Source organism: Balaenoptera ricei, chromosome 6 (assembly GCF_028023285.1).
Source record: "Balaenoptera ricei isolate mBalRic1 chromosome 6, mBalRic1.hap2, whole genome shotgun sequence".
In the NCBI taxonomy this organism is placed as follows: Eukaryota; Metazoa; Chordata; class Mammalia; order Artiodactyla; family Balaenopteridae; genus Balaenoptera; species Balaenoptera ricei.
This window is the reverse complement of record NC_082644.1, coordinates 51,966,645-51,975,495: the sequence shown is the minus strand read 5'-3', so window position 1 is coordinate 51,975,495 and position 8,851 is coordinate 51,966,645.

Below are 8,851 nucleotides of genomic sequence, written 5' to 3'. Positions count from 1 at the left end.
ATAAAATAACTTTATATAGAGAATAATATTAAAAACTAAGATATTCAAAAACATATCATAGTGGCTAAATGCTTGCTGGTACGGATAAAGCACCGTTTTAAAAAAAATGGATCCTGTTAATGTTTTATAATGAACTGAAATCAAGACCAGCAACATGCCTTGAAATTCTTTACAAGCTCCTTCTACTAATTCCAAAAAAAACTCTGAACTTCAATAATAATATGAAAAAGAAAATGTGTATTTTCCCTATAAATTGTTTGTAGATTTTTGCCAATAGAAATTGAGGCACCTGATTAAACACTGATAGTGTTAACAGTTTTACATTTACATGTCAAAAAGTCTATTAACGTTACAATAAAAAATAATTCCCCCTCTGCTGACCTTTGCTTTTTCAAAACACATATTCATGGGGAAATAATGCCACGAGGAAGGTCACAAAAATGAAGCCTCATTAAATTGTTTTTGGATTCATTACCCAAGTTCTAACTGGGACTCTATATATTGTAACTATATATATATTTCAACTATCCTGGTCATAGGAAATTACATCGACTATGTAAAGATTTATCTTCTGTGGGGACAAAACTACCTAGAATTCTGTCTTTCAAGAAGTAGGCCTCATTTGGGGCCTGTTAATTGGGGCCTGAGATGACTAAAATATGATCGGTGTGATCCTTAGACTCCCCACTGTAGTTCTGTCTTCTGCTAAACATACGGGCATTGTCCCAAGTACTTAGATACACCAGGCCGCTAAAGAAGAAACCTCCATCTCACTGCGAAAGTCTGACTCTCCATTGACTGCAAAAGCAAGTGATTTGCTCCTCTTAGCAGTTACTGATCCTTCGATCAAGATCAATGTTACTATTTCGGGAAGTCAAACTCTGTGCGAGCCCGCACCCTCAAAAGTCCTCCACTACTGGAAGGAGGGAGGGTTGACCAGGCAGGAAGACTGGGGAGAAAAAAGGCGGCCTCCAGAAAACTAAGACCGTTAGTGCTACTTTCCTCCAGGGCACAATAAAGTGCCTTAGAAATACACCTTGTGTGTGTGTGTGTGTGTGTGTGTGTTTACTGATTCCCACTCAGGAAATTCAGGAGTGACTGACTTCTAAAGTGGGTTTAGAATCTCCCGGTTTCCCCCAGAGTTTCACGGGATTTAGGAGGTGTGTGAAGGCGGCTCCGGGCTCCACATAATGGGAGAACAGCACCTCTAAGTAACTGTAACCCGTATGGAGAGAAAGTGGAAGGAAACTCCACCCCCCCGAAACAACCTCCTCCAACCTCGTCCGGAGATGATTTATCTGTGTATTAGCTTACATCAAAGTCACCCAAGGGCCGATTGCGCCCGGGATTTTCGAGGCCTTTCCTACCTGGTCTAGGATGCGGTTGCTGCGCTCTGCGCTGGCTCCTCACTAGCATCAGCACGAGGTCCGCAGCGGCCCGCACAACCGGCGCTGCCCACTCACGCGCTGGCCGCGCGATCTGCACGACGAAAGCCCTGACTCGCGGCGGGCCGTACGCGCGCCGAATCCGCACTGTGATCAAGAGTCGGCGCACCATGTTCTTGCCGCCGCCGGGCTCGGCGGTCGCTGCGCCGCCTTTTGACTTCAGAGGTAGGCAGCTCGGCGCCCGCCCCCCGATAGCAAACTGAGACCCACGCGCCGCCCCCAGCCCATCCCCGCCCCGCACGCGCGCACCCGCCTTCCCTGCGCGCGCCCGCTCGCCCCCCACCTCCTCAGAGCCCAGAACCGTTCTGCGCCCAGCGCGCGCGGGAAAGGCGGGCTGAGGCGCCTGGAGGCGCGCGCGCGGGCAGCTAGCGTCCTAGGTTCCTCTCCCTCCCGCCCACCTCCTCTTTCCCGCCCTGTCCGCGTCCCCCCCGCCCGCGCCGCCACCTTCCCACCCTCCGCGCGGGCGCCCCACGCGGTGACAGCTCAAGGTCCTGACGCCACAACGCATCTCCAGGCAGCCCGCCCCCTCGCAACATCCGTCACCTGACCCTGCCATATCAGGAACCGCCGCGGTCCAGCTCGCGTCCCTGCTTCCCTGTCCCCCTTCCTTTATTCCGCGCTCCCCACGCTGGGGGTTCTTCCTTTCTCCAAACCGGATTATTTAAAAGAGAAAAAGAAAGAAAAAAAAAAAAAAGCAAATTTATCTCATGGGTCTATCCGCCATTCAGGAGGCTGGATGTCAGTTTTAAAAGAAATGGCGCTATGCTCCACTTCTCGATTTGGGAAACGAGCGAAATTAAAGGAAACTGCTGCGACATCTGGACACTGCGTGGCGCTGGCGCCGCTGGGGCGGCGGGCCCCGCGCCGGACCAGGTAGGCGGAGCCGAACCCCAACCCCTGCTGGATCGGGGCGCCCCTTCCCCTGCCTGCTCCCCGCGTTGCGGAGGGCTCTGGGCTAGGCCAGCAGTCCATTCACCAGGCAATTTTTATTTTCGGTTTTAACATCCCGCTCAGCGAAGCATCTGAACGCTTCTTCCTCTTTCCTCCTGCCACGGTGCTCCCCTCCCCCACGGCTGCTCCCCGCTCTCCCGTTGTCCCCGCGTCCACTGGTCGTTCCTCCCGCAGCCTCCTCCTCCTCCTTCCGCCCGGCGCTCCGACACCCTTCCCTCTTGCTGCCTGACTCTTCAGCGTGGTCCCTCTCCTCTCTCCTCCCCTCCTCCCTCTTCCCCCTCTTTTCTTCCACATCACTGACCCTTTCTTTCTGGACACCCCCCGCCCCCCCGCGCTGCTGGGGTCCACTCGGCACAGGAAAAGCGGGGGAAGGAAAGGGAAGAGCCGCATAAAGGAGGGGTGAGTCGAGGACACGGAGGCGGCCTGAGGACACGCAGGAGCCGGGTTCCAGAGCGCAGACTGACGGGTCCCGGCTGTCGGGCTGGATGGAGCTTTGGCGCGGGTTCGCCGGCTCCCCCGAAGGCGAGTGGTCGAGCCCGGGACGCCTCTTTCAGGCGGGCGGTGCTGACCCGATGCCCCAACTTCCCGGGCCTGAAGTCAGTCTCGATGGGCCGAGAGCCTCGCGGGCTGGAGGCGCGGCCTGGCCGGCCCGGCGTGTAAGAGAGGATGTGGGACTAGGCCCAGCCTTCGGAGCCTGAAAGGTGGCCCGCCTCGAAGTGGCTTCTTTCACTTGTGGCCGAGCCTACTGGCCGAGCTGCAGGAGTGGATCCGTAGCGAGACAGACGACAGGTCCTATGAATCAGACGCCAAGCCTCTCGCTATCTGGAGGAGGCAAGTGAGGCTTGGATGGTGCAAGCCACTGAACTGTAACCGAGAGACTGGGTCCAGCGGCACGCAGGCTGCTTCCACTCCCCACCCCTCACCTCCGCGCAGGACGTAGCCTCCTGACCCGCCGGCTGGAGTGAGACTTAGGGAGCAGGCTTAAATAGCCACTCTAAATAACATTTACAAATGCACCTCTCCCCTCTCCTGTAGGACTCCCTCAGAATTTACGGAACACCCAGGCGCCATGCTGAGGCTGCTTGCCGCTCCTCTGTGACAGAACGAATGCGCTTTCTGGCTCTTCACAAGGCTAGCTCCTACTCCTTCAGGTCGCTTCTCAGGTATCCCCCCCCCCGCCCCCCTCAGAGGCTCTTCCTCCAGGCACCGTATTTTTTTTTTCCCCTAAAGCACTTACCATACAGAAGTTATCATAAGTAATTGTGTACTTGTTTGTCTGTCAGTAGTTAGTATGTAAACTCCGTGGAAGGCGAGTCTTGCTCGGTCTTGCACCACACCTATGATTCCCCTCCTCCCCCACCCCCCAAAAAAAACCTCATAGGAGAGAGATGGACTAGTAAAAACATACAATTATAATGAGGGGATTTCATTTTATGGCAAACAGAAGAGGGGTACTTTAGGAGGTGGGGGATCAGAGAAAGCATCCTGGAGGGGAAATGCTGCCCAGTTTCAGCACAGTATCATTTAAGGACCCTGGAGAAGTGGAAGAGAGAAGGGTTTCCTGGACCCAGGCAGAGTTACTAGCTGTGGCAGTAAACCATGGTGCGTGAGGGTGAGAAAACCTGTATTACACATTTCTTGAAATTATTAGTCAGGGTTCTCTAGAGACAAAACCAATTGTGTGTGTGTGTGTGTGTGTGTGTGCGCTTGTATGATTTATTTTAAGGAATTGGCTTACCCAGTTGTGGGGCTGGCAAGTCTGAAGTCTGCAAGACAAGTAGGCAGGCTGGAGACCCAGGGAAGAGTTGATGTTGCAGTTTTGAGTCAGAAGGCAGCCTGGAGATAGAATTCTTTCTTCCTTGGGCAACCTCTTTTCACTTAAGGCCTTCAACTAATTGGATGAGGCCCACACAGATTATGGAGGATAATCTGCTTTATTTAAAGTCTATGGATTTAAATGTTAATTATATCTAAAAAAATACCTTTACAGCAATATCTTGACTGGTGTTTGACCAAACAATTGGGTACCACAGCCTAGCCAAGTTGACACATAAAATTAAACCTCACATTATCCTATTATGCCTGAAAGGTCTGCTGAGCCTCAGTTTCCCAACCAAGTTTAAATTCTGGGATCTGTCTGTATTGATTGGGCCTGTATAGCTTAACCTATAACCATTTCCTCTCCGCCCAAACTTGTTCTGGGGATAAGGGGAGTTACCCACTTCAGAGGAATGCCATTTGAGTAAGAGCACTGAGTAAGATTACTATACAGTAATCTCTGTGTTCAATGAATATAAAATTTAAAACTTAAACTCCATCTTGGTTTTCCCCTGCTACCCAACACCTGTGTTTTGTTAGTTGTGGTATGCAGGGGAATTCTATCTAATTTTAATATTAGACTAAGCAAAATACAATTATGAAGATGAATCTTTAGCAACACAACTAATTTGTGGCATTCCAAACACGTTTGGAATTCCAGATGACTTTGGCTTTGTGTTCTTCAAGAACAGTATGATCAAGAGCTGAGCAGTGTTATTTGTGCACACTTTCGCTTGTATTACTTATCTTCACAGCGGCTCTTTGAATTTGGGATTACTACCCTATTTTACAGGTGAGAAGACTGAGGCCTAGAGGCACTCAAATCTTAGATACTTTATAGCCAGCAAGTGCCAGGGCTGGAATCATTAAGAAGGTCTTTGGACTAAAAGCCTTGTGCCCTTTCTGTTGTACTAAACAGAGTCAATAGGAAGTGAGCTATTGATGGGTCATTTTTGCAGAAAAAGGATCATTGAATGTCGGAGCTTTTCTTTGCTCTCTTCCTTTGGCCTAAAAACTTACTTGGCAGATCTGAGTTTTTGAATGGAGGAAAATTATTTCCTATATTTTAAAATGATTTTCTATTTTCGATCAGCAAATTCATCCCACAGGCAGAGATAGGAGAGGGCATTTTACTAATACCTTGTCTGTGCCACGCCACCCAACTACCCCCTAGCCGTGATGTCCTAGGACACTAGTTTTTTCCCTCAGGTATCTCTTTTTTTCTTTTTTTTAACATCTTTATTGGAGTATAATTGCTTTACAGTGGTGTGTTAGTTTCTGCTTTATAACAAAGTGAATCAGTTATACATATACATATGTTCCCATATCTCTTCCCTCTTGCATCTCCCTCCCTCCCACCCTCCCTCTCCCACCCCTCTAGGTGGTCACAAAGCACTGAGCTGATCTCCCTGTGCTATGCGGCTGCTTCCCCACTAGCTATCTATTTTATGTTTGGTAGTGTATATATGTCCATGCCACTCTCTCACTTTGTCACCGCTTACCCTTCCGCCTCCCCATATCCTCAAGTCCATTCTCTAGTAGGTCTGTGTCTTTATTCCCGTCTTACCACCTCAGGTATCTCTTGATTATCAAAATTCTGTGAGAAACTTCCCTAATATTGCACATGCTCAAACTAAAAACCCCAAAGGTATAAGACATAAAACACTAGAAGATTTTAAAACTATTATTTGAACACATATAAAATATTAATTTATAGAATATATAAATACATAAATAAGTAAAAAAAAATAACCCAGTAGAAAAGTTAGCGAATAATATAATGGGCAGTTTAGAGTAGAGGATATTCAAATAGTCAAATGGTCAAAAAATTATGAAAATATATTCAGTTTTACTGGTTAGTAAAGAAATGTAACAAAAACACTGACATGTACCTACAGGTGTGGCAAAAATAAAAAGAGTGATAACATTGGCAAAGTTGTCAGAAAACAATCTTCTTACATACTATTGTAACTTGGTACATTCATTTTGGAAGGCAACTTTACAGTATTTATTAAAACTGTATGTGCATATACATACCTTTGACTCAGCAATTCCACTGAGTTTATGTATGCAAATATACACATACATAAATAGATGTATGGAAATATGTATACTGTTTATGTAGTGTGTACATACGTATGGAAAGAAATACATATTACATATGCATGTATATATATGTATTACCCTTTGACTCAGCAGTTCCACTCCTATAACTCATCTAAGTATGAAAAGTATATATGCATATATACATGTATATATATTATTGAAGATATACACATACACACATATATATACATACATAAGTATGGAAAGATTTTACACACACACATATGTGCAGACATACATTGTATGTGTGTGTTTGTGTGAGAGAAAAAGAGAGAGATGTACCTTTAGCCTCAGCAATATCACTTCTATAAATTGCTACAGATTGCTCATACAAGGATGAAAAAAAGGTTCTTTATAGCAGCATATGTAGTAGCAAAAAAAAAAGAGAAATAATTTACATGTTTGTCAATAAGAGACTGGTTTTAAAAAATTTGGGTTTATCCATAAAATACAAAACTATGCAGCTATACAAAAAATGAAGTGCACCTTTATTTCCTAATGCAAGTTGTCAAAGATCTACTATCAAAAAAAACAAGTTGCAGAATGGTTTCCTAAATGTGTGTGTTGGGGCAGGGCTGTTTACAATTATGTGTACCTATATTTCTGGGAAGTTGATTAAAAGTTTTTAAAAATAGTGGTTACTCCTGGATAGTGAGAATGGTGGATAGGGAGGTTTCAGGAGATATTAATTCTGTTTACTTTCTGTACTGTTTGAAAGTTTACCATGAACAAGAATTTCAGAGTAACAACTATGGAAATTTTTGGCTCCAAAACTAGAGATTCTAATTTTGTAGTCCTGAAGTTGGTCAGTGAATTCAAAATTTAGAACATGAATGATTGAGAGCCAGGGTTGAGAACAACTTCCCTATATGTTGGTCTCAAATGACTGATGGGGACAGCACCATCATTGTACAGATATAATAAATACCTGGGGGTGAATGTAAAATGAAATGTCATGTAATTTTTCCCTAGAAAGGGGATGACATTAAATTCTTCTGTTCAAGGTGGGATTTAAACAGATCAAAAGGCTCCTGCAGCTCTGGAATGGATCCATATATGATATCTCTAACTGTCCAAGGCAGTCTAGACATTAGAGAGTAGTAGAGGATGACAAAATATTTTAGGCAGGTTTATAGCTTATAACTCTAAGGTGGCATATTGGGAGCAGATATAGGAGACTGTACAGGGTACTGCTGTGCCCTAGGAAAGGTGATAGAGCTTAGTACTCATAACCCACAGACAGAATGAGAAGCCATTGGATATAAATATTTCCAACATTCACCCTTCAGAAGAAAACTCTGTGTGTTGTCATAATCTGTTGACCTATCTGTGGCTTTGTGAACAGAAAAAATGTTTACTGTTTTATGTTTATATGTTATCTCTTATAAACATATTATAAAATACATAATGACACACACTGAAATTATTTACAACTTAATTTGATAAGGAAAACAAAATGCAATTATTTATACTATGAGATGAGTGAAAACTGAAGAACAATGAATAACCTTTACCTTTCTGGTTTAGGACTATACTGAAAGCCACCCAAACAGCAGACACTCATGACTGGTTCTGACTCCCACTCTTATCCACAGCTCAGTACCTATTATTTGGTCAGAAGAAAGTGGAATTCTCAGGGAGACCCAGTTTTCAGCTAAGGCAAGGGGATGAAGAAATTTGTAAAGTGAGAAGAAGGTAGAGTGGCGTTTGGTTAAAATGAAATGGAGACCCTGAGGTCACACAAGAAAGGGTTCAAAGGAAGTAGCACCAATCCTTTCATAATGTAGAGTATTCCAAAGAGAAGATAGACAAATAGTTTATGCATTTTGGGAGAAGGCCAAATTTGAAAGGGAAATGAGCCATGGTTTAATTACTGTAATTGCTCTTAAAGTTTTCACTTTAACTCTGTTGTAAAACATTTTATGTGCCAGTACTGACTCTATAGATCTACTGGAGGTCTAATGTCAGGGGCTTCTGAATGAGAAGGGCATTAACAGGTGTTTGGGGTTCCTTTGTAAATTTCCAATAAAACGTAGATATCTGTGAGACAGTCTGTGTATCATCTTCATAGTTTTTTTTCCCCAGAAAAATCTTTGGTTTATATTGATTTCAAACTTCAAATTATAATACAAGTCGGCCATTTCAGGAGGGCAGAGAATGAGATGAAAAGAAAGTAACAAAAGGAATAGAAGGAGGAGAGGCATCGTGGTGTTTTGTGGAAGATGGATCAGTAGTTTAACAGAATTAATCAAATAAAACCAAAACAAACTGCTTATGGTCTACACGCTGGTGGGGTTTGTGAAATATTCCCAGGCCTGAAATAATGGGAATCTGCTCATTCCCTACTGTCTTGATTTTCTATAAAACTTTTCTCAGGATCAGCTTTTACAAATGGTAGGAGTCCTTTTTGGCCTCTTGAATTCCTCACTCAGACTTTAATAGCATTCCTTCCATAAAGGAAAAAAATACTTTATAGAAATGGTAACTTGTATATATCATCCCTTTGTTAATTATGTAATACAGGAAATTTT